The sequence below is a fragment of the Typopeltis vanoorti genome, chromosome 7, assembly GCF_054136105.1.
Source record: "Typopeltis vanoorti isolate ZY-2024b chromosome 7, IOZ_Tvanoo_1.0, whole genome shotgun sequence".
NCBI lineage: Eukaryota > Metazoa > Arthropoda > Arachnida > Uropygi > Thelyphonidae > Typopeltis > Typopeltis vanoorti.
In genome coordinates, this window is record NC_143555.1 from 108,834,791 (window position 1) to 108,861,890 (window position 27,100).

The window sequence follows — 27,100 nt, forward strand, 5'->3', positions numbered from 1 at the left end:
GTATTATTTTTAAAACTCGTTTTTGACATTAATACACTTAAGAATTCACTTTGAAAAAATTCACGTGGAAGAGTGCGAATTTGTTTCTCAATCTGACTGGTAAGCGCCTGAAGGACAAGCGCGGTTTTCTGAATTCGCGACTGTGAATTCCGGTAGATGAGATTTTGCGCGATTTCGCAACGGTTACGGTTGAATTAGGAATTCGGAATCTTGAGGTTTGATTACGGCTTTCGCTCGATTGACTCTTGGTTTTCGGATTAGATTGAGGGTTGAATTCGCGATTGAAGAGGATTTCGATTGATGAAGAACGATTTTTATTCCTGTAGACTGGAGTGACTGAGACTGCAGGAATTTTGCTGGCAGGTGCCTAGACCTGTGGGATTTTATCAATTGCGAGGAATAGTACCCTCATCGAAATGAGCTGGAAGGAACATGACGATTACATAGAATCGTTCGATAGAAGCAGGGTGCTCAGTATTTTCAAAAAACGTATAAAACATTTGAACACGTGTGGCCTGGAATCATTATCTGACACTCCTTGTCCGGAAAAGATGATGAGGGCGAAGACACTGCCCACATGGAAAAGAAACTGGATTTAATGGTTTACACTGCTCCAGATTTTGAAGACGTCCGTGAGCAAAACTGACACGCCTTGTCCGGAAAAGATGATGAGGGCGAAGACACTGCCCACATGGAAGAGAAACTGGATTTAGTGATCTAAACTTCCCCCAGATTTTGAAGACGTCCGTGAGCAAAACTACAACCACAGAACCATCCAAGGACAAAGGAATGGATGAAGATGGTCCAATCTTGGACTCCACTGCCTCTCCCAAAGAGAAACGCCAATCATTCTCCGTGAAAAGCGCAGATAGACGTCCATAAGGACAACCATGTCCGATCTGCAAATATCATAGAAAGCAGCCAAAAATGTAGAAGACTACATAAATATTCACCCCTCCAATGTAATGGACTACAGAAGATTGACCAAAGAGTTAGACTGGAAAGGTGCACAATTTCACACCTTCTCCCTCAGCTCGGAGAAGAAACTGAAGGTCGTTCTTCGAGGTGTTTCTGAGGACATATCTACAGATGAAATCGCTGCTGATCTCCGCTATCAAGATCTACCACCCATCAAGCTCAGCAGAATGATCAAAGCTGACAAGAGCCCGATGCCTCTAGTCTTGGTAGCAATCCATCAGGACTACAAAAACATATATGAGTTGACATTAATCTGTAGACTAAAGATCAGTCCTGAACCTCTCAGGCAAAGGGCTTCAGCAGGACAGTGCGACAGATGCCAGAAATTTGGCATGCTCAGAAACTATGCCGAGCAGAGTGTAGATGCCTTAAGTGCAGGGAGAGCCACCACACCAACAGCTGCACCAAGTCGAAAACCACTCCGGCTAAATATGCCAACTGCGGGGGCCCTCACCCGGCCAATTACAGAGGATGTATTCCACACCCGAAGAACAGACGGGCGGAGACAGCCAAACACTCTTCCACCTCTAGTACACGAATACCAGAGGCTCCTGCACCACAGCCAGAGACTCATCGGCAACAATCAGAGGCCGTCAAGCAAAGAGACCACCAACGGTAGACAAGAACTTATGCAGATGTGGCCCTTTTCAACAAATCAACACAAGAATAAAATCAGCCAGCAGCACCTACAAACCTGTCTTCTGTTATTACTGCCTCTCTAACAAACATGCTACAAGACTTCAACATGTCAAACCCTTTAGCAACGTCTATTAAAAGATTGCTACGTGAAACACAAGCCATCCTCGCAGCACTTATAGATGAATATAAACAAACTAATTCCAGCCTCTGTAGAGATCGTTACATGGAATGCAAATAGCCTCAGAAACAAACTTTTAGAGCTCCAAGCCCTTACTCAGAGATATCAGCCAGATATTGTTATAATAAGTAAAGACCCTCGAACAGCACTAAAATTAGGAGATATCACACACACAGATCAGACAGGCTAACCTACAGAGACGGTGGCACAGCCATCTTTATTAAAAATTATATCAAACACAATTCTGTAAATACCCCTCTAAACGCTAACCTTGAGATCACAGGCGTGGAGGATTTCACAAGCTCGGCGGGCAGACTGAAAACCTATGCCGCCTACAACCAGCCGTTAAAAACTCTACTACTTACAGATCTAAATGCCGTCCTGGGCACTAGATAAAAAATCATTACTGCGGGGATCTAAATTCGAAATTTCCAGCATGGAACTGTAGAACCACCAACAAAAACGGCAAAATCCTCTTCAACTATGAAGTCTCCAAATTCCGCAGTTGAGGCAGGCCCCCTCTGAACCAACTCATCTCACTACGTTCGGTACTGCTGACATCCTGGATATAGCTTTCCTGCAAGATATTAAACTTCAGTACAGCCTAAAATCATTGAATGAGCTGACATCTGATCACAACCCAATTCTACTCCAACTGGGAAAACAACATCTGTCTCCTTCCTCTCACTCATTTATATCTTGAGAGAAATCACCAAAAGAAATTACCCGTACTACATCGATCCTGCCCCTCATATAAGTTCAAAAGATGTCGAAACTGCAGACACAAGCCTCACCCAACAAATTAACTCCGCTATAATGGTAGCCACCTCCTACAAATCTGATCCCAAGCCTGGTCGTTTGCCAGAAGACATTATGAAGTTGATCACAGAAACAAACAGAGCAAGGAAACGATTTCACAATAACCGTGCACAACAAGACAAAACAGTTCTTAACAGACCAAATGGTGCAGTGAGAGATGCACTCAAAGCACACAGAGACCAATTATGGGAAGAAAAGTTAGCTTCTATCTCACCTACTGATCATTCTATCTGGGGACTACTGAGGAACATCAGAAACAAAGGCAGATCCCTTCCCCTATATACTTTATGACCAGGGCCTTGTTAACACAGACGTAGAAAAGGCAGAAACAAAAATTTAGAAGAGCAGTGCAAGCGTTCACATGAAGACTTTGAATTCGATCACTTCTATAAAATTCACAGACAGGTCAGACACTCATTAAACCTCCCTGATAGAGGTGCTGACCATATTGCACCCACATCACCTGCTGAAATATATGATATAAAAAATATAAAGAACAAAAATGTTCCTGGTCCAGATGGCATCACAAATAAAGTGATCAAGCTGCTGCCCCGAAAAACTGTAGTTCACCTGACCATAATAATAAATGCAATCTTAAAGTTTCACTATTTCCCTCCCACTTGGAAACTGGCTTATATAATCCCAATACATAAGCCAAGCAAGGACCCACACCTGCCTCAAAATTATCGTCCCATCAATCTCATCTCCAACTTGGATAAAATTGCATAGAGAAAGAAGTCATCCTCTCATGACTTCGAGCTTCAGTAAATGAACTAAACATCCTTCCAAAAGAACAACTTGGTTTTCGGAAATACTATAGTGCTACTCAACAAATCCTCAGAATAGTTGAATACATCACTACAAGCTACAACTAGCATCAATACACTGGACTGTTTTTCTTGATTTATCCAAAATTTGGCACTTTGGATTACTACATAAACGTATCTCAGCCAGTATCTCATTTAAAATGGTACACCTAATTAGATTATATCTACATAATAGAAGAATAGAAGCATGCAAGCCAAGATCAATGGTACTACCTCATCCCAGCGTCATATCTTGTCCAGAGTACCACAGGGATCTCTATTGGCTCCATTACTGTTCTCTGTATAAATGTCAGACATTCCGCACGACCCAATGTCATCCATCATAGCCCTATATGCGGATGATACAGAATTATTAGTCAGATCTCTACGGCCACACATCATTACTAGAAAACTTCAAGAAAACTTTCTAAAGTTACAGAAATAGTTCTCTAATTGGAGACTACAAGTAAATCCTTAAAAGAGCTCAGCTATTCTCTTCACGAAAAGATCTATATCTCCTGCAGGAGACGTCTTACTATTCAATAGTAAAATTCGCTGGCAGACAGAAACAAAATAACTTGGTGTCGTGGTAGACAAAAAATAACTTTTAACCAGAACATCAAGACTACGTGTGCAAAGGCATCTAAAGCCATCGCCCAGATCTACCATTAATTAACAGGAACAAGCTAAACACCATAATCAAATTGCTCTTATACCAGCTGACGAATCGTCCCATAGTCACTTACGCCTTTCCAGCCTGGAGCCATACCTCCAACACTAATATCCTCAAACTGCAACGTGTGCAAAACAAGTACTTACGAATGATTCTGAACGCTCCTTATGACATTCCTTATATCTTCTCTTACCTACAATCCTCAGCAACAAAGTTTTTCCTAAAAACGTCCATACACCCCAATGATCTGGTTCAGCAAGCTCTAGCCTACGAGGCAACGAATATATTCAAATATAAAAGACCAAAAGCCATTTTCTCTTCCTGTAGCGATGCATAATCTCCATGCCCATCCAGGGCGAGCAAACTGCTCATAAAATTTTTCCCTCACTGTATCCCTAACAGATAGTGGGGAATATGAAAAGCATCTTGCTTCATCCCTAAAGCCATCAATGTCAAATGTATGTTCAATGAGATTACTTTGGTAGAGAGGAACTCAGGATAACGGATGGCAGTGCTGTAGCCAATGGAGTTTTAACTGAGGCTCGGCTATTCCCGTTACCCAGCCATGACTAGAGCTTTTAACTCAATAACACTCCATCCACACAGATTTTCTTCATTCAGATGTCAAGGACTCAGTCCATCCTCCCCCCCCAAAAAAAAGCATGTTCAATTCATATACGTCTTTCTAGCATGTGGTTGAGCACAGACCCGAATCGGATAATAATACATTTAAGAATTCACTGTGAAAAAAATCACGTGGAAGACTGAAAGCTCTTCAAGCTAAATTTTAAAATTTAAACAAATTATCAAAGAACTGAACTTGATTATAATCAGATATAATTAGTTTTAAGTTTTCTAAATTTTTCTTAAATTATTATTTTGATCTAATTCGGAAATAATTTGCTTTAACATTGGTATTATTTCGTTCTTCATATCGAATTTGGGCAAACTCGTGGAAGTTAATACCAAGCAGATATACGTGTCGTTATCTTTAAGACCAGAAATGACCACATAACTAGAAATTGTGTTAGATTGGAGCTCGAGATAAGATGCTGGTCACATCGAAATCAAATTCGAAAAGGAAAAAAAAAAGATTAAAAATTTCGCTAAACGTTCACTAAACTTAAGGAATCTTTGTTTGAGCATGTAAATCATTGGATTACATGTCCATACATATAAATTCAATTTTGTTTTCGACAACACAACACAACATCATGGTATATGTTTTTTCATTTACTTCGAGCTAAATCGGCCTAAACTTCATTAATACTGAGATTTGTAAAACAATGAAATGAATAAAAAATAAATTTTTTATCTAACCTGATGGGTTATCTGGGAGCTGCTTTTTCTGTTGCAGATATATTTATTTTTCTTATCTAATTCAGTCGCCTGTCATTCTCTTTTGTAGAGATTTCTTCTCGGTCTCTGAGTGGTTATTATTCTCTCAAAATGAAAATTTCGCTTTATTGTTGAAAATCAAATAACACATGCTTTAGTTTTCATTATTGATTTATTATTGTTTAAATGGATTCGAACAGAGATAGACGTCATAACAATTTGTATAGTGCGGTATTGAGAGAGCATGTAATACCCATACTACTCAACATTTTGCTATATAATCTAAAAAAAAAAACATTTAAATAATTACAGAACAATAAAATACAAACGGTGGAAATTCTCCTAACAACATTCTAAACACACCGATAAAAGCTGGCAAAAATAAAATAATGAGAATAATGTTATGTTAATCGATAATCCTGCTGTCTCAGAAGAGCTAAGACTAGCTTAACTTCTTACTCTGAGAGATTATTCCACTTTCTTCTCATACCCAGGCTACTCAGCAACCCACCAGAAAATTAAAAACACATAGACAATTACATAACACTAAAACATGAACTGTGGAAACTATATCAACAGAGTTAGTACACTTTGTAACATCTACATACCCTTCAGAAGTCACAGAGAGCATTCACCTACATGTCCCCTTTAAAAAGTACCAAACAAGGTGTGCAGTGTATGCAGATCCCATTATATTCATAAGAGATAAGCTGAACTTCTATGTCAGTGGGATTAGCCCCCAATTCAATGGGCCTTAATCAACTAATCTTTATAATCGAATTAAGGAGATAAAAATCCCTTATTATTTTACACCCAGTGCAAAACTCTGAGATCGAAAACTACGATCTAAGAGTTTCATGCCGAAGAACTATCGGCGAATCCAAGCGTAAGTGAACACCTGGTAGTACAACACCAAGGCAACTCGAAGCAAAGGTGGAGCAAGCTCCCTCACTATCCTTGATATTTTCTCATAATGTAAAACACGGCTCCTATGAGATGTAATACCGCCTTACTTATGAGGAGAGCTCACTACCCAGACCGGTTTCAACCTTTTTTGAGGTCTCATCAGTGAATAGGTAGACCTGGATGAAAAGATCTCACATACCTTTACATTATGAGAAAATATCAAGGATAGTGAGGGAGATTGCTCCACATTTGCTTCGAGTTGCCTTGGTGTTGTACTACCAGGTCTTCACTTACGCATGGATTCGCCGATAGTTCTTCGGGATGAAACTCTTAGATCGTAGTTTTGGATCTCAGAGTTTTGCATACTGGCTGTAAAATAATAAGGGATTTTTATCCCCTTAATTTAATTAACTGCGCCAGAAAATATAGCCGTTTGTCTTTTAATCTTCATAATCATCATTACTATGATATTAGCATTACTTTAATTCACTTAGGACCAAATTGTTGATGCTGTATATTTATAAAAAAAATGAACAAAAATGTAAGAAAACTATCTTAATTGTATACAAATCATACTAAGTATGCATAACGATGATGGATTTTATTAAGCGTTATGCACATCACATATATCTGTAGGCACATGACAGGTATACAGGGTGTTCGGGATAAATTTGACAGTTTCGTAAGGAAAAAGAAAATCTTCTTTGTATCTATTAAATTTAATGAATTGACAAAAAAACATTACAGGCAGAGTTAATTACAATACTATCAACAAGATTTACTCAAAATAACCACCATTAGCATCGATCACAGCTTCAATTCTGCTTCGGAACCTCGAACAAGCTGATGCTACAGTCTCCCTGGGAAGGGCCGCAAAAACTGTTTTAATTTTATCCATTAACTGGGCTTTTGTATTACTGGAAGTGCGATTGGTGTCTTTTTCAACTGCGCCCCATACAAAATAATCCATGGGGTTAAGGTCTGGGGAGTTTGGAGGCCAAACATTTGGACTGGTGAAGTCGTAGAAATTTTCAGACAACCATTTTTGACTTTTCCCAGAGGTGTGGCAAGGGGCCGAATCCTGCTGCCATACATACGGCCTACCATTGGCTACCCTTGTTATCCAGGGCTTGACTACAGTTAGCAACTCCACGAACAAAGCCCGAATTCCAATGCCAGGGTTCTTCAACACCTGTTCCTGCAGATTTGCGAGGAATTCTGCTGTACGAACGCAATCAGATCGTCTGCTAGGGATCTTTCTTCTTGCTACATCCTCGTAGTCACCATTGCAAGTCTCTAGTTCATGCCTGATTGTTTTTACTGTATTCAGGGAGCATTGGGCAGCAGTCGTAATATCCTTATTTTGATGGCGGGCACGAATCATCATGATACAAGTTATTCTCTTCCATGATTCAGGTGGGTTCCAGCTATCCATCCTTTCTGACATCTTGTATATGAATGAAGAAGGGTCCAAACTTTTAAATGAAGAGAAGTGTGTGTTAATACATGTAACTTACGGAAAAATATAATTAATTATAAATATGTCAAATTTATCCCGAACACCCTGTATATGTTAAATAGCATACACGAAGATTGAATAACTGATTAAATTTATTATTATTATTACTAAATCAATCAATTAATTCTACTTCAATAAAACGAAAGCAGTGCTCAACACTGAAAATTTTGTATCATGGTGTTTTTTGTTTAGGTTTTTTGTATTTTGTGAATTAATATTTTTATATTAAATATTAAAATAATAATATAATAAAATTATAAATATTATCATATTAAAGCTGATTAACTGCTATGTAAAATGCTTATATTTTTTGTATATTATTCATATCACTGGCTAAGATAATAATTATTTATAATTTACGTACAATAAAACCGTTGCTTGTTTCTATGTAAGTTTTCAAATAAAAATGTCAAGCAGTTGGATCCTTCTGATGTGCAAATCGCTCCTATTGTTCAAAATATGCTCATATGAATTTCGGTTCAGGTTTAGATCAAGAAAGATTCGTAAAGTTATTCACTAAACAAAGATTAATAATCAAAGTATTAAAATGTAAATGAAAAATCAGACGAGTTCAGTGTAAAGAATTTGGATTAATTACTTCTCTCCTTTCTCTTTCATGGATTCATGAGGATGAGATGTGTACAAAGAGGGACAGCAGGGAAAAAATGATAATCGGAGTTTCAAATACTACATCAATAATTAGAGTCACATCAAATTCCAAATTTAAAAACAAAACCATTGAAATCATACTGAAACAAATAAAATAATCTTATTTATGGCATAAACGTTTCAAATATCAACGCCACCGCATGACTCAATAAAGCTATTGACATGCCCATAGAAAAACACGTTGAATACAAACATTACAAAAAGAATATGAATTAATATTTCTGCTTAGTAAAAAGAAACACAATGTATAGATAGCCATATACTGTAAATACTAGAACATCAGTATTGATATACACATCCCACGCACTGCTGGTGAATAAATTGGAGGAATATGATGCTCCCAAATCAGTGCAACTGCGTCCGGGTAAAATGGCTACGAGAAGGGAACTAACGGAGTTTGAAAGAGGCGTTGTGATGGATTGCCATTTTGCAGGCCTATCTGTTTGGAAAATTGTCGATGCTGTACACAGGAGATCAATTCGGCCCCACAGATGATTCTTCTCAACGAAGCTCACTTCTATCTCAGAGATGAAATGTTTCAGCTGTGCGCCTCTTCCACAGGTACTTTCAAACTCCATTTGCTGCTAAAAGAAGAGCAGCAGTTGTTCAACATCCGAGCAACAGCAAACTCATCGAATCTTCTTCTGCTCTTCCTTTCATTCCATCTTCTTCAGTCGTCTGGAACAGCTTTCTCCACGATGTGTTTCTCACAATTTCAACACGCAACTCTTTAAGAAGAAAGTCAAAAGGTTTCTTCTTTCTCAATCTTTATCTGCACCTCACACGGCACTTACGTGCTGTAGGTTCTTGTACCTGTTCATGTGTGGATAATTATAACAAAGAGCAACAATACACGCGCACGCGCACACACACACACACACGCACGCACGCACGCACGCACGCACGCACGCGCGCACACGCACACACACACACACACACACACACACACACACACACACGCACGCACACACAGACTATTATTTTTGCAAGCTTAGATTAGCAGATAGTCGTAGTCCTATGCAAATACCAATTTCAGTTGGTTATTCTCTCACTCCCAGTTTGGTTTTAAGAAAGAGATAGTTGAAAAATACTGGAATTGTTTCAGGATCATTTGTGCTCGTAACTGAAATTTCCACAGAAATTAATGTCTCGTGTACTTTAATGTGTACCTTAACCATGTACAATTCTTGTGTTTTCACTTTAATCATAATTCTTCTAATCTTCGTACGATTATCGATCAAATTCTGTTTAGTAGCAGTGTTTAGATAAGATAAGTGAGTTCGGATTTCTAAGCCCGCTGATGTCATGGTAACAAAGCAGAGAAGTCCTCTTTTATTACAGTTTTCATTTAATCAAACAGTATGAACTAATGGATATGTTCAGCTGTGTCAAAATTGATGCTCTGACGTCTCAGTATAAGTAACGTTTGTTGTTCTTGACCTGCATTCGCAGTACAGCTCTCTCTCACTAGCGCATGCGTACACACAATAGAATGCAGTAATATTTCATTTACAAGAAATACAATTATAGTGCAAAATATTAACCGAAATATTTCCGGAGATCCTTCCTAGGATACTTATCGCTTCTTCTGTTTTCTGCTTCCATTTTCACTTTCTTTTCATCTTTTCCTTGAGTGTGCTCTACGAAAAACCGAATTGCATTTATTATTAACTATACTATTCTAATCATTGTTATGCAGATTAGTGTTTTTTGGTATTATCTTAATAACACTAATGTTACGCAGTTCAAACGACGATTTACCTTCGATCAATTTTAATCTCAGACTAATTCTTATCAAGAATGGAGACTACTCTTTTCTGCGACTTTCTGAAACTAAACCAAGACATCTACGTCCGTAAAGCAGACTGTAATGAGGTGTATTTGGCGATTGGTTAGGCAATAATAATCACTGATGCATGAGAATCACTTCTGCTCCTGCATTGTTAATGACATTGTTGCGAAAGGCAAACGAAAACAGTGTAGTTTAATCGTTAACTTGATTTTGATTCAAGATATTAAAATTCAAATTAGAATTGAATATTTTATATCTGTTACACCAGTTTTAAATTAGAATAATAACGGATATATTTTTATGATATTTTCGGGTGTTATCATTTTTAAGTCATGTTGCAGTTGTCATCGTTAATCTTCTTTTTATTTTTTCTCAAGTGTACCTTCCTTTTCCTTGACTCTCCACTAGTTCTGTTGCATTTTCATGCCACTGCTGAAAGGAATAAATTGTAAACCTAATGCGACTTAGAGTTAACAGATTACCAGCAAGCTTTTAATTTAGTTACCAAATAGTTTGTGACACCCAAGGAAATCGTATATACCAATTATCTTTAACTTAAAAATATGTCTAGTGCTTCATGCAGATTTTCAATCCAATACCTTTGGAGGGTAATGGTTGGCAATGCTGTAGCCAATGAAGTTCTAACTGAGGCTCGGCTATTGATGTTTCCCTCCTGCCATGATCAGAGCTTTAATAGTTCGATAACACCTTATCCCTACATCCCTACACTATCTTCTACAGATAACGGGGAAGATGAAAAGCATTTTTGCTTCGCCCCTTTAAGCCAGTCCTTATAAGGACTATAAGGAAGTGCTTCATGCATCGTTAGGCTTGCATCAGCTCGGGTTAATAGATCTAAATAGTGACCGTATTCATTGATAGGCCCACTGATATTTAGAAAGAAAAAGAAGAATGGAGACAGTACAAAGAAAAAGCAGAAATTAGTTATCTCTCTCTTCCACTTCAAAGTTCAAAGCTATCATTTCATACGAATCAATGACTATAACCCTTTCGAAAGGAACACAGAATTAAAATCCGTAATTTAAATCCAGTGATGACCAAAGAGTTATTCCAGCCATAATATTACTTCGACATTACGTTTATAATTTTTTCAATTTTAAATTGAAGTGCAAAGTTTATGAATGATTATGTGTAATGGGAGAACACCCCTTCGTCCAAACGTCAAACTTATGAAGTTAGAGATATTTGTATACGTCATGGTTACTTCTTCGACAGTTGGAATACAGGAAGACGGACAAGCATTCAATTCCTTTCGAAGAATACATGAAACATTTTCGTAGTCGTATTTATTCCAGCGGTTTCAAAGTTAGTCACTCGAGATTGATATTAAAAATTGCATCTCGATTAGGGTTAATACAACATTGAAATTATTTTTAACAACTATTAGCAACTATTATTATAAAATAATTGGTAGTAATTCCTGCATCACCTCTGGAGTGTGCTTTTGTATACATTACGTGCAAAAGTTGCCTGAAATAAATGATTAAAAGTAACTACTTGGAGATGAAATGGAAATATGTTAATGAGGATCTTTGGTGAGGTCAAACTTGTGCTGACGATGATATTAACTTCATATTGGATATACGTTCATTAACACAAGTGACATACTAAAGACACAGATGCTTATCCGCACACGCATATTTTTTATAAAAAAGAAAATTGATATTTATTTGAAAGATTTGAATCATGATGCATGCCTTAGACAGTGCAAATGAGTTATAGGTGAGGTAATTTGCAAAGAAACTGCCTCATCTGTTGCCATCTTTGCTTAATCTTGTTGATACTCACGCTTTCTTACCTTCCTTCTCTACTTCAAAGTTGCTGTTTCTATTGGAGTTTTTCTGATTGAAGAGTCTGCGTGGAAAGCGGGACTCAAAATGTATGATAGATTGATCTTTTTACATTCACTTCTGATGGGATTCAATAGCAATATTTGCGCTATAGTCAACACTTCTTCGGGGTAATCATTAGAATAATATAAAGAAAGACGCAATATTTTATATTTGTGGTATGGTTAGCATATTAGCTCTCCAACAGACTGCGTGTTGAAATCCCGACATGGACATGAATGTTTGTGATTGTGTTCAGAGGGAGGTGAATTTCATTGCCCCATGTGAGACCACCTCCTTGATTATAGGTTTATCACATTTCTTTGGTGGAAATCACTTAAAAAATTAAAGTAATAGTAAGCTTTAATGAGATACTCATTTCGAAATATAGCTTTCCGATGGAGGATCTCATTACATCTTCAGAGTGAAGATGAAACAATTGGAGAGATACATTTTTCCACGATGCCACATTTAGAAATAAAACTGTTTCACACTATTTAATATACGTGGAGTTATTACTTAACGAAAAATAGTTTATTCAGGCATTTGTAGAATGCCTTCAGTTTTCTTATGTACTCGAAATTTTGAAAATTTTAAAGGTCTCAAGAAACGACTCACAAAATCAAACATTAGCACGTGATGCACTTTTATGAAACATATTTTCATGTCACGTGTGTCTACTTAGTCCAGAAAAACCTTACTGGGTGGAAAGATGTCTCTGTTAAGCGCGTGTTTTTCATCCATCCAGCGTCAACCTGCTAATGGCTCAGTATAATATACGCGCAACATACATGTCACCGATGGATTCGGCGTTATGTGCAAACTCTTTTCTTCCAAATAACTCGCTTTAACACTAATATTACATAATATAATACAGTACATTGCTCAAAACTGACATAGTGAATATCGAGAACAAACAAATATGTTAGGATGGCCTTATCCTTATAAGGACTGGCTTAAAGGGGCGGAGCAAGAATGCTTTTCATCTTCCCCGTTATCTGTAGAGGACAGTGTAGGGATAAGGTGTTATTGGGCTATTAAAGCTCTGATCATGGCAGGAGGGTAACAGCAATAGCCGAGCCTCAGTTAGGATTTCACTGACTACAGCATTGCTATCCATTACCCTCCAAGGGTATTGATCACCGTATGTGTAAGTAAAGGTGATATCTCAAAAATATCGGACGATCTCTAGGCCACTCATTCGTGGGCGAAAGACCGTCCAAATCTCAGCGTTGGTTCTACTCGGTGAAACTCGATTACCGAGCAGAACCGCTCATATTCCGAGGAAAATAATTCACCGGCAAGTACCCCTCAGCGGGCCGTGCCGGAGAACACTTTCCCCGGAGACTCAAAGTGCTCCCTTAGGGCAAAACCTAAGAGAGCGAACTCATTTACCCAGGATAACAGCAACAGCCGAACCTCAGTTAAACTTCATTGGTTCAGCATTGCCATCCGTTACCCTATATGGGCATCTCATATAAAATCAATCACCGACTATGTAAGTAAAGGTGAAATCTCAAAAATACGGACGATCTCTAGGCCACTCCATAGTGGGCGAAAGACCGTCCTAATCTCAGCGTTGGTTCCACTCAGTGACGGGCTCCCCGACCACTGAGCAGAACCACTCAAATTCCGAGGAAAATAATTCACCGACAAAGCCCCTCAGCGGGCCGTGCCGGAGAACACCTTCCCCGGAGACTCAAAGTGCTCCCTTAAGGCAAAAACCTTAAGAGAGCGAACTCAAAAACTCATCGCCCAAGTGGGTAAGAGCAACAGCCGAACCTCAGTTAAACTTCATTGGTACAGCTTTGCGTTGCTATCCATCACCCCCAAGGGCATTAATGAATCAATCACCGCATCTTACGGTCGATTTTCTCCTCCTCCACCTATGTCAGGATAGCGTAGCCTGCTCTAAATACTTCATAAAATGTTATTGAAATAATGAATAGGTGTCTTATTATTCTGAGATTTTATTAAAACATTTTCAAATTATTTGATAAATGTAATTTATTTTCATTAATTCTTTTATATGTGCTTATTTGTTATATTAAGTTAGTATAATAACTGAATATGAATTAATTTAATCACCATTTGGTAACAGGAAAAAGTATTTCGTCAGAACTATTTGCAAATGGATCGGTTAATGATAACCTATTTGTCTTTAGGTGGGAAGTGAATTTCTTTCCCCTCACAGGTGCTCACCTGAAAGATGAATGTTCCAATGTTTCCATACTTAAGCAAATTGTACTTTCCATTCTTCTGTGACTTGAAAGACAGGAAGACGATAGGTACCCCACCTGAGAACGACACATTTTGACAGGCGTTTTTCTCCCCCCACCCCCCCCCCCCCCCACCCCCCCCCCCCCCCACCCCCCCCCCCCCCCACCCCCCCCCCCCCCCACCCCCCCCCCCCCCCACCCCCCCCCCCCCCCACCCCCCCCCCCCCCCACCCCCCCCCCCCCCCACCCCCCCCCCCCCCCACCCCCCCCCCCCCCCACCCCCCCCCCCCCCCACCCCCCCCCCCCCCCACCCCCCCCCCCCCCCACCCCCCCCCCCCCCCACCCCCCCCCCCCCCCACCCCCCCCCCCCCCCACCCCCCCCCCCCCCCACCCCCCCCCCCCCCCACCCCCCCCCCCCCCCACCCCCCCCCCCCCCCACCCCCCCCCCCCCCCACCCCCCCCCCCCCCCACCCCCCCCCCCCCCCACCCCCCCCCCCCCCCACCCCCCCCCCCCCCCACCCCCCCCCCCCCCCACCCCCCCCCCCCCCCACCCCCCCCCCCCCCCACCCCCCCCCCCCCCCACCCCCCCCCCCCCCCACCCCCCCCCCCCATTAGCTACAGCATTGCTATCCATTACCCTCCAAGGGTATTGGATTGAATGAATCAATCACCGACTATGTAAGTAAAGGTGAAATCTCAAAAATACGGACGATCTCTAGGCCACTCCATAGTGGGCGAAAGACCGTCCTAATCTCAGCGTTGGTTCCACTCAGTGACGGGCTCCCCGACCACTGAGCAGAACCGCTCATATTCCGAGGAAAATAATTCACCGGCAAGTACCTCTCAGCGGGCCGTGCCGGAGAACACTTTCCCCGGAGACTCAAAGTGCTCCCTTAGGGCAAAACCTAAGAGAGCGAACTCATTAACCCAGGATAACCGCCACAGCCGAACCTCAGTTAAACTTCATTGGTTCAGCATTGCCATCCGTTACCCTATATGGGCATCTCATATAAAATCAATCACCGCATCTCACCGTCGATTGATTTCTCCTTCCTGCATGAAACACTAGACATATTTTTAAGTTCAAGTTAATTGGTATATACGATTTCCTTGGGTGTCGCAAACTATTTTGTGAGTAAATTAAAAGCTTGCTGGTAATCTATTAACTCTAAGTCACATTTGGTTTACAATTGCGTGCACAATTTCTTCCTTTCAGCAGTGGCATGAAAGTGCAACAGAACTAGTGGAGAGTAAAGGAAAAGGAATGTCCACTTGAGAAAAAATAAAAGATTAACGATGACATCTGCAACATGACTTAAGAATGATGACACCTTATGCCTTATCCTTATAAGGACTGGCTTAAAGGGGCGAAGCAAGAATGCTTTTCATCTTCCCCGTTATCTGTAGAGGACAGTGTAGGAATAAGGTGTTGTTGAGCTATTAAAGCTCTGATCATGGCAGGAGGGTAACAGCAATAGCCGAGCCTCAGTTAGAACTTCACTGGCTATAGCATTGCCATCCATTACCCTCCAAGGGTATTGGATTGACTGAATCAATCACCGCATCTCACAGTCGATTGATTCAGTCAAAACCCAATGATGACACCCGAAAATATCATAAAAATATATCCGTTATTATTCTAATTTATAACTGGTGTAAGAGATATAAAATATTCAATTCTAATTTGAATTTTAATATCTTGAATCAAAATCAAGTTAACGATTAAACTACACTGTTTTCGTTTGTCTTTCGCAACAATGTCATTAACAATGCAGGAGCAGAAGTGATTCTCATGCATCAATGATTGTTATCGCCTAATCAATCGCCAAATACACCTCATTACAGTCTATTTTATGGACGTAGATGTCTTCATTTAGTTTCAGAAAGTCGCAGAAAAGAGTAGTCTCCATTCTTGATAAGAATTAGTCTGAGATTAAAATCAATCAAAGGTAAATCGTCGTTTGAATTGCGTAACATTCGTGTTATTAAGATAATACCAAAAAACACTAATCTGCATAACAATGATTAGAATAGTACAGGTCATAATAAATGCAATTTGATTTTTCGAAGAGCACACTCAAGGAAAAGATGAACAGAAAGTGAAAATTGGAAGCAGAAAACAGAAGCGATAAGTATCCTAGGAAGGATCTCCTGAAATATTTCGGTTAATTTTTTGCACTATAATTGTATTTCTTCTAAATGAAATATTACTACATTCTGTGTAGTAATATTATGTGTACGCATGCGCTAGTGAGGGAGAGCTGGACTGCGCATGCGGGTCAAGAACAACAATCGTTAATTATACTGAGCCGTGAGTGAGAGAGAGAGAGAGAGAGCATCAATTTTGACACAGCTGAACATATCCATTAGTTCATACTGTTTGATTAAATGAAAACTGGAATAAAAGAGGACTTCTCTGCTTTGTCGCCATGACATTAGCGGACTATTAGAATTCCGAACTCACTTATCTTATCTAAACACTGCTACTAAACAGAATTTGATCGATAATCGTACGAAGATCAGAAGAATTATGATTAAAGTGAAAACACAAGAATTGTACATGATTAAGGTACACATTAAAGTACACGAGACATTAATTTCTGTGGAAATCTCAGTTACGAGCACAGATGATCCTGACACAATTCCAGTATTTTTCAACTATCTCTTTCTTAAAAACAAACTGGGATTGAGAGAATAACCAACTGAAATTGGTATTTGCATAGGACTACGACTATCTGCTAATCTAAGCTTGCAAAAACAATAGTGTGTGTGTGTGTGTGTGTGTGTGTGTGTGTGTGTGTGTGTGTGTGTGTGTGTGTGTGTGTGTGTGTGTGTGTGTGTGTGTGTGTGTGTGTGTGTGTGTGTGTGTGTGTGTGTGTGTGTGTGTGTGTGTGTGTGTGTGTGATGTTGCTTTTTGTCATAATTATCCACACATGAACAGGTACAAGAACCTACAGCACGTAAGTGCTGTGTGGGATGCAGATAAAGATTGAGAAAGAAGACACCTGTTGACTTTCTTCTTAAAGAGCTGCGTGATGAAATTGAGCAGTTTCGATGAGTTTGCAGTTACACGGATGTTGAACAACTGCTGCTCTTGTTTTAGCAGCAAATGGAGTTTGAAAGTACCTGTGGAAGAGGCTCACAGCTGAAACATTTCATCTCTGAGACAGACGTGAGCCTGGGTGAGAAGAATCATCTGTGGGGCCAAATTGATCTCCTGTGTATAGCATCGACAATTTGCCAAACAGATAGGCCTGCAAAATGGCAATCCATCACAACGCCTCTTTCAAACTACGTTAGTTCCTTTCTCGTAGCCATTTTACCCGGACGCAGTTGCACTGACTTGGGAGCATCATATTCCTCCAATTTATTCATCAGCAGTGCGTGTGTATGTGTATAAATACTGATGTTGTAGTATTTCTATATATATGTATACATTGTGTTTCTTTTTACTAAGCAGAAATATTAATTCATATTCTTTTTGTAATGTTTGCATTCAACGTGTTTTTCTATGGGCATGTCAATAGCTTTATTGAGTCATATGGTGGCGTTGATAATTGAAACATTTATGCCATAAATAAGATTATTTTATTTGTTTCAGTATGATTTCAATGGTTTTGTTTTTAAATTTGGGATTTGATGAGACGCTAATTATTGATGTAGTATTTGAAACTCCGATTATTTCAAATAAAAACGTACAATAGAAACAAGCAACGGTTTTATTGTAGGTAAATTATAACTAATTATTTTCTTAGCATGTGATATGAATAATATACAAAAAATATAAGCATTTTACATGTTTTATTTAGCAATTAATTAGCTTTAATATAATAATATTTATAATTTTATTATATTATTATTTTAATATTTAATATAAAAATATTAATTCACAAAATGCACAAAACCTAACTATGATAGAAAATTTTCAGTGTTGAGCACTGCTTTCATTTTATTGAAGTAGAATTAATTGATTGAGTTAGTAATAATAATAATAAATTTAATCAATTATTCAATCTTCGTAATTTGTGTATGCGATTTAACATATATATATATCTGTAATGTGCCTACAGATATATGTGATGTGCATAACGCTGAATAAAACCCATCATCGTTATGCATACTTAGTTTAATTTGTATACAATTAAGATATTTTTCTTACATTTTTATTCATTTTTTTATAAATATACAGCATCAACAATTCGTGAATAAAAGTAATGCTAATATCATAGTAATGATGATTATGAAGATTAAAAGACAAACGGCTATTTTTTCTGGCGAAGTTAATTAAATTAAGGGCATGAAGTTCTTCGGCATGAAACTCTTAGATCGTAGTTTTCGATCTCAGAGTTTTTTTTACAGCCGGTATTAGTTTACAGCCAGTATGCAAAACTCTGAGATCCAAAACTACGATCTAAGAGTTTCATGCCAAAGAACTATCGGCGAATCCAAGCGTAAGTGAACACATGGTAGTACAACACCAAGGCAACTCGAAGCAAAGGTGGAGCAAGCTCCCTCATTATCCTTGATATTTTCTCACAATGTGAAGGTATGTAAGTTCTTTTCACTTAAATTTTGATATCATCCAGGTCCACCTACTCACTGATGAGACCTCAAAAAAGGTTGAAACCGGTCTAGGTAGCGAGCTCTGCTCATAATGTAAGGCAGTATTATATCTCCTAGGAGCTGTGCTTTACATTATGAGAAAATATCAAGGATAGTGAGGGAGCTTGCTCCACCTTTGTTTCGAGTTGCCTTGGTGTTGTACTACCAGGTGTTCACTTACGCTTGGATTCGCCGATAGTTCTTCGGCATGAAACTCTTAGATCGTAGTTTTCGATCTCAGAGTTTTGCACTGGCTGTAAAATAATAAGGGATTTTTATCCCCTTAATTTGATTATGAAGATTAGTTGATTAAGGCCTATTGAGTGGGGCTAATCCCACTGACATAGAAGTTCAGCTTATCTCTTATGAAAATAATGGGATCTGCATACACTGCTCACCTTGTTTGGTACTTTTTAAAGGGGACATGTAGGTGGATGCTATACCTCTGTGACTTCTGAAGTGTATGTAGATGTTACAAAGTGTACTAACTGTGTTGATATAGTTTCCACAGTTCATGTTTTAGTGTTATGTAATTGTCTATGTGTTTTTAATTTTCTGGTGGGTTGCTGAGTAGCGTGGGCATGAGAAGAAAGTGGAATAATCTCTCAGAGTTAGAAGTTAAGCTAGTCTTAGCTCTTCTGAGACAGCAGGATTATCGATTAACATAACATTATTCTCATTATTTTATTTTTGCTAGCTTTTATCGGTGTGTTTAGGATGTTGTTAGGAGAATATCCACCGTTTGTATTTTAATGTTATGTAATTATTTAAATGTTTTTTTTTTAGATTATATAGCAGAATGTTGAGTAGTATGGGTATTACATGCTCTCTCAATACCGCACTATACAAATTGTTATGACGTCTATCTCTGTTCGAATCCATTTAAGCAATAATAAATCAATAATAAAAACTAAAGCATATGTTATTTGATTTTCAACAATAAAGCGAATTTTTCATTTTTAGAGAATAATAACCAATCAGAGACCGATAGCATTCTCTACAAAAGAGAACGGCAGGCGACTGAACTAGATAAGAAAAATAAATATATTTGCAACAGAAAAAGCAGTTTCCAGATAACCCATCAGGTTAGATAAAAAATGTATTTTTTTTATTCATTTCATTTTTTTACAAATCTCAGTATTAATGAAGTTTAGGCCGATTTTGCTCGAAGTAACTGAAAAACATATACCATGATGTTGCATTGTTGAAAACAAAATTGAATTTATATGTATGGACATGTAATCCAATGATTTACATGCTCAAACAAAGATTCCTTGAGTTTAGTACGTTTAGCGAAATTTTTAATCTTTTTTTCTTTTCGAATCTGATTTCGATGTGATCAGCATCATCTCTCGAGCTCCAGTCTAACACAATTTCTAGTTATATGGTCATTTCTGGTCTTGAAGATAACAAACCCGTATATCTGGTTGGTATTAACTTCCACGAGTTTGCCTCAATTCGATATGAAGAACGAAATAATACCAATGTTAAAGCAAATGATTTCGAATTAGATCAAAATAATAATTTAAGAAACATTTAGAAAACTTAAAACTAATTATATCTGATTATAATCACCTTCGGTTCTTTCTTTAAATTTTAAAATTTAGTTTGAAGAGCTTTCAGTATTGCACGTGATTTTTTAAAAGTGAATTCTTAAGTGTATTATTATCCGATTCGGGTCTGTGCTCAATCACATGCTAGAAAGAAGTATATGAATTGAACATACTTTTTTTTGGGAGATGGACTGAGCCCTTGAATCTTTATTCCTTCATCTGATTAAAGAAAATGTGTGGATGGGGAGTTATTGAGCTAAAAGCTCTGGTCATGGCTGGGTAACGGGAATAGCCGAGCCTCAGTTAAAACTTAATTGGCTACAGCACTGCCATCCGTTACCCTGAGTTCCTCTCTACCAAAATAATCTCATTGAACATACATTTGACAATAATGGCTTTAGGGATAAAGCAAGATGCTTTTCATATTCCCCACTATCTGTTAGGGATACAGTGAGGGAAAAATTTTATGAGCAGTTTGCTTCCCCTGGATGGGCATGGAGATTATGCATCGCTACAGGAAGAGAAAATGGCTTTTGGTCTTTTATATTTGAATATATTCGTTGCCTCGTAGGCTAGAGCTTGCTGAACCAGATCATTGGGGTGTATAGATGTTTTTTTGGAAAACTTTGTTGCTGAAGATTGTAGGTAGGAGAAGATATAAGGAATATTATAAGGAGCGTTCAGAATCATTCGTAAGCACTTGGTTTGCACACGTTGCATGAGGATATTAGTGTTGGAGGTATGGCTCCAGGCTGGAGAGGCGTAAGTGAGTATAGGAAGAATCATCCGCTTTTATAAAAGCAATTTGATTCTGATGTTTAGCTTGCTGTTCCTGTTAATTAGGAGTAGATCTGGGCGATGGCTTTAGATGCCTTTGCACACGTAGTCTTGATATTCTGGTTAAACGTTAATTTTTTGTCTAGCACGACACCAAGGTATTTTGTTTCTGTCTGCCAGAGAATTTTAGTATTGAATAGTAAGACGTCTCCTGCAGGAGATATAGATCTTTTCGTGAAGAAAATAGCTGAGCTCTTTTGGGGATTTACTTGTAGTCTCCAATTGGAGAACTATTTCCATAACTTTAAAACGTTTTCTTGAAGCTTTCTAGTAATCATGTATGACCGTAGAGATCTGACTAATAATTCTGTATCATCCGCATATAGGGCTATGATGGATGACAAGGGTTGTGCGGAATTTCGGACATTTATACAGAGAGAAGTAATATAGCCAGTAGAGATCCCTGTGGCACTCTGGACAAGATATGACGGTGGGATGAGGTAGTACCATTTATTTTGACTTGCATGCTTCTATTCTGTAGATATGATCTAATTAGGTGTACAATTTTCAATGAGATACTGGCTGAGATAAGTTTATGTAGTAATCCAAAGCGCCAAATTTTGGATAAATCAAGAAAAACAGCTCCAGTGTATTGATTCTAGTTGTAGCTGGTAGTGATATATTCAACTATTCTGAGGATTTGTTGAGTAGTACTATGGTATTTCCGAAAACCAAGTTGTTCTCTCGAAGGATGTTTAGTTCATTTACTGAAGCTCGAAGTCTTGAGATGACTTTCTCTATGCAATTTTACCCAAGTTGGAGAAGAGATTGATTGGACGATAATTTTGAGGCAGGTGTGGGTCCTTGCCTAGATTATGTATTAGGATTACATAAGCCAGCTTCCAGTGGGAGGGAAATAGTGAAACCTTAAGATTATATTTATTATTATGGTCAGGTGCACTGCAGTTTTTCGGGGCAGCAGCTTGATCACCCTATTTGTGATGCCATATGGACCAGGAACTTTTTTGTTCTTTATATTTTTTATATCATATATTTCAGCAGGTGATCTGGATGCAATATGGTCAGCACCTCTATCAGGGAGGTTTAATGAGTGTCTGACCTGTCTGTGAATTTTATACAAGTGATCGAATTCAAAGTCTTCATGTGAAGGTTTGCACTGCTCTTCTAAATTTTTGCTTCTGCCATTTCTACGTCTGTTTGAACAAGGCCCTGGTCATAAAGTATATAGGGGAAGGGATGATCTGCCGTTGTTTCTGATGTTCCTCAGTAGTCAACAGATAGAGTGATCAGTAGATGAGATAGAAGGTAACTTTCTTCCCATAGTTGATCTCTGTAAGCTTTCAGTGTGCATCTCTCACTGCACCATTTGATCTGTTAAGAACTGTTTTGTCTTGTGGTGCGCGAGTATTGTGAAACCTTTTCCTCGCTCTGTTTATTTCTCTGATCAAATTCATATTGTCTTCTGGCAAACGACCAGGCTTGGGATCAGATTTGTAGGAGGTGGCTAGCGGAGTTAATTTGTTGGGTGAGACTTGTGTCTTCAGTTTCGACATCTTTTGAACTTATATGAGGAGCAGGACCGATGTAGTACGGGTAATTTCTTTTGGTGATTTCTCCCAAGATATAAATAAGTGAGAGGAAGGAGACAGATTTTGTTGTTTTCCCAGTTGGAGTTGAATTGGGTTGTGATCAGATGTCAGCTCATTCAATGATTTTAGGCTGTACTGAAGTTTAATATCTTGCAGGAAAGTTATATCCAGGATGTCAGCAGTACCGAACGTACTGTGATGAGTTGGTTCAGAGGGGGGCCTGCCTCAACTGCGGATTTGGAGCCTTCAGAGTTGAAGAGGATTTTGCCGTTTTTGTTGGTGGTTCTACAGTTCCATGTAGGATGTTTCGAATTTAGATCCCCGCAGTAATGATTTGTTCTCTAGTGCCCAGGATGGCATTTAGATCTGTAAGTAGTACGGTTTTTAACGGCGGGTTGTAGGCCGCATAGGTTTTCAGTCAGCCCGCCGAGCTTGTGAAAACCTCCACGCCTGTGACCTCAAGGTTAGAGTTTAGAGGAGTATTTACAGAATTGTGTTTGATATAATTTTTAATAAAGATGGCTGTGCCACCGCCTATGTAGGTTAGAGATATCACACATCTGTATGTGTGATATCTCCTAATTTTAGGGCTGTTCGAGGGTCTTAGATGTGTCTTACTTATTAGAACAATATCTGGCTGATATCTCTGAGTAAGGGCTTGGAGCTCTAAAATTTTGTTTCTGAGGCTATTTGTATTCCATGCAACGATCTCTACAGAGGCTGGAATTAGTTTGTTTATTTTCATCTATAAGTGCTGCGAGGATGGCTGGTGTTTCACGTAGCAATCTTTTAGTAAAGGTTGCTAAAGGGCTTGACATGCTGAAGTCTTGTAGCATGTTTGTTAGAGAGGCAGTAATAACAGCAATCAGTTTTGTAGGTGCTGCTGGCTGATTTTATTCTTGTGTTTACTTGTTGAAAATGGCCACATCTGCATAAGTTCTTGTCTACCGTTGGTGGTCTCTTTGCTTGAAGGCCTCTGATTGTTGCCGATGGGTCTCTGGCTGTGGTGCAGGAGCCTCTGGTATTCGTGTACTAGAGGTGGAAGAGTGTTTAGCTGTCTCCGCCCGTCTGTTGTTCGGGTGTTGAATACATCCTCTGTAATTGACCAGGTGAGGGCCACCGCAGTTGGCACATTTAGCCGGAGTGGTTTTCGGCTTGGTGCAGCTGTTGGTGTGGTGGCTCTCCTCACTTAAGGCATCCACATTCTGCTCGGCATAGTTTTTGAGCATGCCAAATTACTGGCATCTGTGGCACTGTCCTGTTGAAGCCCTTTGCCTAAGAAGTTCAGGACTGATCTTTAGTCTACAAATTGATGTCAACTCATATATGTTTTTGTAGCCCTGATGGATTTCTACCAAGAATAGAGACATCGGGCTCTTGTCAGCTTTGATATTTCTGTTGACCTCGATGGGTGGTAGGTCTTCAGGTTTTTCTCCGAGCTGAGGGAGAAGGTGTGATATTGTGCACCTTTCGAGTCTAACTCTTTGAGCAATCTTCTGTAGTCATTATTGTGGAGGGGTGAATCTTTATGCAGTTGTCTACATTTTTGGCTGTTTTGTATGATATTTGCAGATCGGACATGGTGGTCCTTATGGTCGTCTATCTGCACTTTTCATGGAGAATGATTGGCGTTTCTCTTTGGGAGACAGAGAAACGCCAATCATTCTCGTTTCTCTCAGTGGAGTCCACGATTGGACCATCTTCATCCATTTCTTTGTCTTTGGATGGTTCTGTGGTTGTTGTTTTGCGCTTCTTGTGCACACGGACGTCTTCAAAATCTGGAGCAGTGTAAACCACTAAATCCAGTTTCTTTTCCATGTGGGCAGTGTCTTCGCCCTCATCATCTTCTCCGGACAAGGAGTGTCAGTTAATGATTCCAGGCCACACGTATTCAAATATTTTTAATAAGAAGTTTTTTGAAAATACTGAGCACCCTACCTCTATCGAGCGATTCTATGTAATTGTCATGTTCCTTTCCGCTCATTGTGATGACGGTACTATTCCTCGCAATTGATAAAATCCCGCAGGTCTAGGGACCTGCCAGCAAAATTCCTGCAGTCTCAGTCACTCCAGTCTACAGGAATAAAATTCGTACTTCGTCAATCGAAATCCTCCTCAATCGCGAATTCAACCCTCAATCTAATCCGAAAAACCAAGAGTCAATCGATCAAAAGCCGTAATCAAACCTCAAGACTCCGAATTCGTAACCGTTGGAAATCGCGCAAAATCTCATCTCTCAGAATTCACAGTCGCGAATTTAGAAAACCGCGCTTGTCCTTCAAGCGCTTAATAGTCAGATTGAGAATTAAATTCGCACTCTTCCACGTGATTTTTTTCAAAGTGAATTCTTAAGTGTATTATTTTCAAAAGCGGTTTTAAAAATAATACACTTAAGGACATCTCCCACCCCAGTCCTTTAGTCCTTATAAAGACTGGCTTAAAGGGGAGAAGCAAGAATGCTTTTCATATTCCCCGTTATCTGTAGGGATAAGGTGTTATTGAGCTATTAAAGCTCGGATCATGGCAGGAGGGTAACAGCAATAGCCGAGCATCAGTTAGAACTTCATTAGCTACAGCATTGCCTTCCCTTACCCTCCAAGGGAATTGGATTGAATGAATCGATCTCACTTCCCACCCCAGTTCTTAAAAGAACTGGGCGATGGACTGAGTCCTTGACTCTTTATCCCGTCATCTGAATGAAGAAAATCTGTGTGGATGGGGTGTTATTGAGCTAAAAGCTCTAGTCATGGCTGGGAAACGGCAATAGCCGACTCTCAGTTAAAACTTCATTGGCTACAGCATTGCCATTTGTTACCCTGGAAGTCCTAAAAAGGACATTTTTTCTCTATCTCGCCAAGACAAGCTTCCCACCCCAGTCCTTATAAGGACTGGCTTAAAGGGGCGAAGAAAAATGCTTTTCATATTCCCCGTTATCTGTAGAGGACTGTGTAGGGATAAGGTGTTATTGAGCTATTAAAGCTCTGATCATGGCAGGAGGGTAACAGCAATAGCCGAGCCTCAGTTAGAACTTCATTGGCTACAGCATTGCGATCCATTACCCTCCAAGGGTATTGGATTCCTAGCTCCCCCACCCCAGTCCTTTGCATTTAGTTTTATATAGAATATCTATTTATTCTTAAAATTGGTGTATTAAGTTTATTACAAACTTTTGCTATTTAATTATTTCAAATATCATTCTTGCTAAAATCATTTTATTATTTTAAATTCTAATTATGTTTTAGAGGAAAATAATTAACCGTTTTTATTCAGAACTTCTTTTTTTGGTAGGTAAGGGATGTTTCACATTCATGAAAGGTCGCAATCGTTTTGAAGACAGATTCCATTATCTCCAAAGCCATTGCTAGCTTAATGACAGAGGGATAAACATGGACAAATGCGAATAAATGGAATTATGGGAAGTATTTTAGATAAAGATATGTTGATTTTTTAACAGATTTAGTTAAGTATCTAAATTTGTAAGAACGCAAATAACCTTTATCGAGTCATTTCAACTGAAGCTTGAGTTAGCCTGTCCAATACGGGGTAACAGGGTTTTTCTTCCTAGAAAGTCGGGTTTTTCATCCCGCAAACAGGCCTGGAGGACACATGCAATTTACATACAAGATCTACTTCTAGACCTACGGCTAAACACTGTATTCTGAAATCCTACTTACGGAATGCAAGGATACCTTTTACGATTTTGGGTGTTGAAGAGGTTCTAATAGCCGTACAAGATGTTATATCAGTTTGGCAATACGTTGGATCACAACTTCACGACAGTAGATTTAACACCTGTCCTAAAGATTCCATCAAATCGCTGTTTTGTGCGTCAAGTTTCATATTTTTCATTTCTTTGATTTCCTAAATTGGGTACTTCACATTCCATTTTCCCCCATTTAAGTACATTAAGGCATCCATCGTGAGATGTTTCTTAGTCTGTCTTCCTTCCTAGTGGAATAATATTATCTATTCTATTCTTAACAACACCTGAATTTGATATCAACGAAATTTATCTATAAAGATAAATATATCTCTGGAAAGTCTGTACTTCTTTAAAATCCAAGATTGCAATGAGGAGTATTGTAAGGAGAATATAGTAAACATTATTTAGAATTCATCAGTTCCACAATTTTTCCAGTGGATGATTCATGATTCCTTATGTGCAATTTGTT